This window comes from Zootoca vivipara, chromosome 13 (assembly GCF_963506605.1).
Source record: "Zootoca vivipara chromosome 13, rZooViv1.1, whole genome shotgun sequence".
NCBI classification, from domain to species: Eukaryota; Metazoa; Chordata; class Lepidosauria; order Squamata; family Lacertidae; genus Zootoca; species Zootoca vivipara.
This window is the reverse complement of record NC_083288.1, coordinates 49,245,459-49,253,119: the sequence shown is the minus strand read 5'-3', so window position 1 is coordinate 49,253,119 and position 7,661 is coordinate 49,245,459. Positions and strand designations below refer to the sequence as shown.

General features: G+C 47.5%; 1 non-coding gene across 1 annotated transcript; it reads left to right on the top strand.

Annotated features, from left to right (window-relative positions):
* The first annotated feature begins 3,481 nt into the window (after nucleotides 1–3,481).
* Nucleotides 3,482–3,588, top strand: LOC118095927 (U6 spliceosomal RNA). Its single transcript, XR_004693840.1, has one exon. It is a non-coding gene; the product is annotated as a U6 spliceosomal RNA (small nuclear RNA).
* The last annotated feature ends 4,073 nt before the right edge of the window (nucleotides 3,589–7,661 follow it).

Genomic DNA, 7,661 nt, shown 5'->3' with positions numbered 1-7,661 from the left:
ACTACAGCGGGAAGGTAAACGCCGTTTCCGTGTGCTGCTCTGGTTTGCCAGAAGTGGCTTTGTCATGCTGGCCACATGACCTGGAAGCTGTACACCGGCTCCCTCGGCCAATAATGCAAGATGAGTGCCGCAACCCCAGGGTCGGTCACGACTGGACCTAATGGTCAGGGATCTGTTTACCTTTACCTTTACCATCTATTCTATGCATAGCTGCCAAGTGTCCCGTATTCCCCGGGAAACCCCAATTTTTCCAGCTGTTTCCCGCAGGCAGCCCAGATATTTTAAAAAAAACCTGTAAATCCCCCGGATTCTTACCAGCCCGGGGAGGCTCCTTCTGTGCATGTCTGGAGTCTCTGGACATGCGCATAAGCAATTTCTGGCACTGCGGCCATTTTGGAAATGGGCAGAGCATGCGTAGAAGCAACTTCCGGTGCTGCTCTGCCCACTTCCAAAATGGCCGCAGCGCGACTTCCGGCATGGCGGCCATTTTGGAAATGGGCAGAGCATGCGTAGAAGCAACTTCCAGTGTTGCTCTGCCCAGTTCCAAAATGGCCGCAGCGCGGCTTCCGGTTCCGTGCAGCTGCCAATCCCGGATTTTTCGTTCTGGAAGTTGGCACCTATGATTCTATGACACAGAGCAACTTCTTTCGTTATGCTAAATTGTGGTACTTAACTAGCCAGCCCAAGTCATTAACTTAACAAATTGGGCCATAGCTGCCAAGTTCCGGCCTGAGAAATAAGGGACTGGACCAGAAGTAGCAGACCGGAAGTAGCACTGCCGCCATTTTGGAACTAGGCGGAGCATGCTCAGAAGCTACTTTTGATGCTGCTCCGCCCAGTTCCAAAATGGCCACCGTGCCAGAATAAACCGGGGAAAAACAAAAAAAAATCCGTTTTCCCGGCTGGGAACAGCTAGAAAAACAGGGGTTTCCCGGGGAATACGGGAGACTTGGCAGCTATGAAGTGGGCTGGTTTCCACTGACAGATTTTATTATTATGGGATTATATAATAGCAGTGCATAGTTAGTCTATGGAACGAGGTCCAACAGGAGGCAGGCTCTTCTTCTGGGGATTAAGCTGGGTGGTCCCAAGGTCCCATCACTTACTGCCTTTCTTTCTCCAACAACAGTAACCGAACAGGGCCGCCGGGATCAGAAGTAGACTAGCCCACCATGCATGCCCCATTGATGCAGCAGATGACTCTGGCAACTGAGCTGTGAAGATAAAAAATAAAGGAGCGGGGATGAGTATGTCCTTAAAAACACACTAACAGGCTTACTCTTGAAAATTCAAGACAAGTACATAACACAATGTTGAAGGCAAGTCTTTAAATAAATAATAATAATAATTTATTTATTTATACCCCGCCCATCTGGCTGGGTTTCCCCAGCCACTCTGGGTGGCATCCAACAAAAGATTAGAAATACATTAATATGTCAGACATTAAAAGCTTCCCTAAACAGGGCTTCTTTCATATGTCTTCTAAAAGTCAGGTAGTTGCTTATTTCCTTGACATCTGATGGGAGGGGATTCCACAGGGCGGGTGCCACCACTGAGAAGACCCTCTGCCTGGTTCCCTGTAACTTCGCTTCTCGTAAGGAGGGAACTGCCAGAAGGCCCTCGGAGCTGGACCTCAGGCTGAATGATGGGAGTGGAGATGCTCCTTCAGGTACACTGGGCCGACGCCATTTAGGGCTTTCAAGGTCAGCATCAACACTTTGAATTGTGCTCAGAAACGGTCTGAGAACCAATGTATGATCTTGGCAGCCACTCCCAGTCATCAGTCTAGCTGCCACATTGTGGATTAGTTGTAGTTTCCGGGTCACCTTCAAAGGCAACCCAATGTAGAGTGCAATGGAGAAGGATGAATTAACAGGTGCCATTAAGGTAAGATAGGGAATATGCAGGAGAAATGATTTTGAGGAGATATGGAGATATGGAAGATATGGAAACGATGCCTTATGAGGAATGGCTTAGGGAGCTGGGTATGTTTAGCCTGGAGAAGAGAAGGTTAAGGGGTGATATGATAGCCATGTTCAAATATATAAAAGGATGTCATATAGAGGAGGGAGAAAGGTTGTTTTCTGCTGCTCCAGAGAAGCAGACACGGAGCAATGGATTCAAACTACAAGAAAGAAGAGTCCACCTAAACATTAGAAAGAACTTCCTGACAGTAAGAGCTGTTCGGCAGTGGAATTTGCTGCCAAGGAGTGTGGTGGAGTCTCCTCCTTTGGAGATCTTTAAGCAGAGGCTCGAAAGGCATATGTCAAGAATGCTTTGATGGTGTTTCCTGATCGGCAGGGGGTTGGACTGGATGGCCCTTGTGGTCTCTTCCAACTCTACGATTCTATGATTCTATGATTGTATGGAGGGTGTTTGTAGATTTTGTACTGTTAAAAGGGAAAGGGGTCAAACCATCGCAAGAAGCAGGATTCAAGCACAAGAGCCTCCTGTGGCTTCCAGCAATGCTGCCTTCAACTGTGGAAGCAGAGCATTGCCATCGTAGCTTGTAATGTGAGTAGTAATATTGTGATCACGGCCTCAATGCTTTTTCCAAATGAGAAAAGTGTTAGACAATGCCATCCCCATAGAAGGTAGCAAGGTCTAGACCTCATTTGCATGGATTCCAGAAGGGGGAGGCTGGGAGCTGGGAAGTCGCAGCAAAGAATGGCATTGTTCCCACCCCTTGCTCTTTTTCCTCCATCCTTCAGGCTTGGATTTCAAACACAATACCCGCAAGAGAACTGTCCCACTTCTAACGTGGGCTCTCTGTTCCCGGCAGGGCGTGGCTCACCTGTGACATTCACCGGTTGGCTCCAGGGAGAAGTGATCCATCGGCTGCCCAGTTTCTGCTCATACCTGCAAGCAAATTCCCCAGTGTGGATCCTGGTTGTGACTTGGACCAGGATGTTTGCTGAGGCATTGGAGAAGGCATTCCTGGGTTCTCCGGAGTCCGCCAGAGACTCTTCACTGCTGGAGGAAATCTTGACCCCATCCTTGTAGAAATGGAACCTTTGCTGTGTGTCGCTGCCAATGGCCGAGCAAGTGAGGCGCAGGAATCCCCCTTCGTTCACCACTCCAGACGGAGGATCCATTGTCAGCACCGGGGCAGGAGGAGGAGCTTCAGGAGTTGTCTCTAAAGGGGAAAGGAAGACAATGGCTAAGTGATTTGGAGTCTGTGTCTCACTGAGGTTTAAAGGGGCAAGCCATAACTAAACCGTGTTCATCCAGGCAGGTTTGTCAACAGAGAGTCGTGGGTTCATGATCAGGCGCATGTGTTGCACAATATTCAGGGGAAATGTTCAGTGTCCGGGAAGGTAAATGTTAGCTGGCTAAACTCTTGATCCCCGTTTGGGGATCTATTCTACTCATGTCATGTGTAAGCCATCCCATCTCCTAAATTGCATTTGGAGTCTTCACTGGTACAATAGCAGAAGCTCCCCACTTCAGACCTTCACCATCGGTCAATGGTACGAGGGTGGTGCTCGCTTTGGCAGTACATATACCAAAATTGGAACGATGCAGAGAATATTAGCATGGCCCCTGCGCAAGGAGGACACGCAAATTCGTGAAGCGTTCCATATTTTTTCTGGGCGATAATTTATTTAATAAGGCCTGGGAAACATCTGTTATATCTTTGGCAGAACACTGTAAACCAGGCATCTCCAAACTGCGGCCTTCCAGATGTTTTGGCCTACAACTCCCATGATCCCTAGCTAACAGGACCAGTGGTCAGGGAAGATGGGAATTGTAGTCCAAAACATCTGGAGGGCCGAAGTTTGGGGATTCCTGCTGTAAAGGGTTAAAAACATTCTGAAGATGGAAATAACACTTGCAATGTGAAAAGAACTATAGGAGAAAATAGAGATCTATGGACAAATGGAGGATAATATGATATGCAGTGAAAATGGTTATTTGTGGACTCCACAAAAGGGAGGATGGAAGTCCGAGAATTCTGTATTTTTTATTTGATTTTTTTTCTGTGAATGTAAAACCAAATTGTAAAACCAATTAAAATTATTTTTAAAAAAGGTAAATGGTATGAGGGTGATGTGTCAGAGCTTTCCAGCATGCCCCCAGGCCCCTTGTATGGTTTCTTACTCATGAGAAGTATTAATGCTGGAATAAGGGTTACAGAAACATTGTCCAAGAAACAAAGACAGACCCACATTGCAGTCTGAGCCAATATCAACAAAGGTTTCCACTTCCGAGGTAACCCTGGCATCTAAGAACGTCACCCGCTGCCTTATCACCACGTCAGGCCAGTGGTCCAGCTATCTCTGCATTGTCTACACTGCCTGGAAGCATTTCTCTCCAGGTCCTCAGGCAGGAGAGTTCCCCAGACCTACCAGGAGACAATGGGGATTGAAGTGGGGACATTCTAGGGCAGCCTTCCCCTTTGCCTTCCAAGAGAACGACACATTTTTAAGGCCTCACCTCTCACTGAAATCCTGATGCTGCTGCTTTCTGGGGATGAGATGTTCTGGCTAAATTCCGCAGCTTTGTACGTGCAAAGATAGTCCGCGCTGTCTTGAGGAAACAACAAGCGCCTCGTGTACGTGAAGGAGGCCAGAGGAGAAGGGGGCCTGTAGTCATACAACAGCCATCGGTCCTTCCGAAAGAGAACCCTTGACATGAGAAGGTTTTCAGGAGCAGAGCAGGTGAGGTTCACCAACTCCCCACTGCTGTAGGTGTAAGGCTTTGGGGACACAGAGAAGAACGGAGGGGGGAGGTGGCCTGAGAAGTAAATAAATAGATAAGGAATAAGAAGCGAGCCTTATTTGGGGATGGCCCATTTCCCTTCAAACTGCAAAACGTAAGACCGCCCAAAACGTAAGATCAGGGTGGCCTGCAACAAAATGTTGCACTGTATGCCTAGGAGTGAATAGTTGTGCTCTTCCCGCAACAGGAGCCTCCATGTCCTGTTCAGGATTTGTAGGGAAGGGAGAAGTTTCAGAGTGGGGAAAAGGATGAAACATCCCCCCCCCCGGGCATCTCTTTCTCCTATTGTGCCAGGAGACAAGGAGCAGACAAGTGGTCTCTACAGGCGGACATGTGTTCAGGAGCCCCTCTGAAGCAGCTCCAGGTTCATTTCAAGGCATGATTTCAAAATAAATTCACGTCCCCTGCAGGAGAAGCTTTGGAACAGTATACATGAAATATGGATTGTTATATTTTTCTCCCGAAATTGCAGCTCAGCAGTGTTACTGCTGCTAAGATGCCTATATGAAGTCTCTGCAGGGACCATAATCTGGGTCTGAAATTGTCCCCTTAATCCAGCCCATAACATCCCCATAGTTCATGTCTCCAGTGCCTCTTTCTTCCAGGAGGTACTCTTTGCCACAGTTAAGGGATATAATAGTAGTAGTAGTAGTAGTAATAATAATAATAATTTATTATCTGTACCCCGCCCATCTGGCTGGGTTTCCCCAGCTACTCTGCGTGGCTCACAAAATAATATTAAAAATAATATTAAATAATAATATTAAATAATATTAAAAACACGAGAAAACATTAAACATTATAAACTTCCCGAAGCAGGGCTGCCTTCAGATGTCTTCAAAAGTCAGGTACAGTAGTTGTTTATTTCCTAGAGATCCACAGGGCGGGTGCCACCACCGAGAAGGTCCTCTGCCTTTTGATGATATGAACTAGCCAAACTGAACTCACCAGTGATGGAAACCTCAATGCTGTTACTCGGTTCAGACTGTCGTCCTGCACTGCTTTCTTCCATGTAGGCACAGACAAATGTTTTCTTTATTTCCTGAAATTCTGCTGTGATTTCCAGGGTATTTTTGATCTGTTCTTGGAGTCTAGTGTATTTACCATCTGCTTTAATTTCATAAAATAAGAACTTGGCTGCTGGCTGCCCTTCTGGGTGGGAGCATTTCAGCTGGATCCGTTGTCCCTGGAGAAAGGACTCTCTTGGAGAGATAATGGACAGCTCTGGACGTGGTGGAGGTGGACCTGCATTGGGGAAAGGGAAGAAGTGCAAGGGGAAAATGCCATCCAACCCCTTCCTTAAGCTATTCTCCTGTAGTCTCTCATCCACGAATTCTTTAAATGAGCTGTTGGTTCAAGGTATGCTTCTTTTGTGCCAAGAATGCCTTGGTCCTTTCTCAGTCCTGCACTAAACAAATGCTACACACAGATTTCCACAATCTACTTACTTGGGGTCACTATCATAATCACCTAAGATGCCATTAACTGGTGGAATTTTTCAGCAAAACCATTTTTGACAAACATAATTTTCTCAAGAAAAGCTCATCTAAAGAAGCATGTTTGAACCATGGGTTTCCAGATGTTGTTGGACTGCAACACCTATCAAGCTGGTTGGTGGATGGATGATGGGAGTTGTAGACCAACAATATCTCCCCCCTTCAAGAAGCAAGCAGATAAATGAGAAAAGGAAATAGGACTCTGGGAGGATTACAGAATTTCTGATGATATTTGAATTTTGTACATACTCAAATTCTATTAATAAAATTCTCCCCCTGTTCCTTTGACCAGCCAAACTGCCCAGACTCAATCCAGCTTCCCACTTCAATAATAATAATAATAATAATTTATTATTTATACCCCGCCCATCTGGCCGGGTTCCCCCAGCCACTCTGGGCGGCTTCCAAAAAAACAGAAATTCTAAAATACAGAAATCCATCAAACATTAAAAGCTTCCCTAAACAGGGCTGCCTTTAGATGCCTTCTAAAGGTCTGGTAATTGTTCTCTTTGACCTCTAGTGGGAGGGCATTCCACAGGGTGGGTGCCACTACCGAGAAGGCCCTCTGCCTGGTTCCCTGTAACTTGGCTTCTCGTAATGAGGGAACCGCCAGAAGGCCCTCGGAGCTGGACCTCAGTGTCCGGGCAGAACGATGGGGGTGGATACGCTCCTTCAGGTATACCGGACCGAGGCCGTTTAGGGCTTTAAAGGTCAACACCAACACTTTGAATTGTGCTCGGAAACGTACTGGGAGCCAATGTAGGTCTTTTAGGACCGGTGTTATGTGATCTCGGCGGCCGCTCCCAGTCACCAGTCTAGCTGCCGCATTCTGGATTAGTTGTAGTTTCCGGGTCACCTTCAAAGGTAGCCCCACGTAGAGCGCATTGTAGTAGTCCAAGCGAGAGATAACTAGAGCATGCACCACTCTGGAGAGACAGTCAGTGGGCAGGTAGGGACTCAGCCTGCGTACCAGATGGAGCTGATAAACAGCTGCCCTGGACACGGAGTTGACCTGTGCCTCCATGGACAGCTGTGAGTCTAATATGACTCCCAGGCTGCGCACCTGGTCTTTCAGGGGCACAGTTACCCCATTCAGGACCAGAGAGTCCTCCACACCCGCCCGCCTCCTGTCCCCCACAGACAGTACTTCTGTCTTGTCAGGATTCAATCTCAATCTGTTAGCCGCCATCCATCCTCCAACCGCCAACCGCCAACTTCAACTTCCAAGAGATCCGTATTGCAAAGAAAGACCTGCTTACCCAACACAAAAATCCTGATGGAGTTGCTCTCTCTGGATGCGATCTCTCGCCCAGATTCCACAATGTGGTACCTGCAGGAATAATCTCCACCATCTTGAGGAAGGAGGTGCAGGGTGTGTGTGACGGAGGAGGAGGAGGAGGAGGAGGAGGAGGAGGAGGAGGAGGAGGGCTTGACTGAATGCAG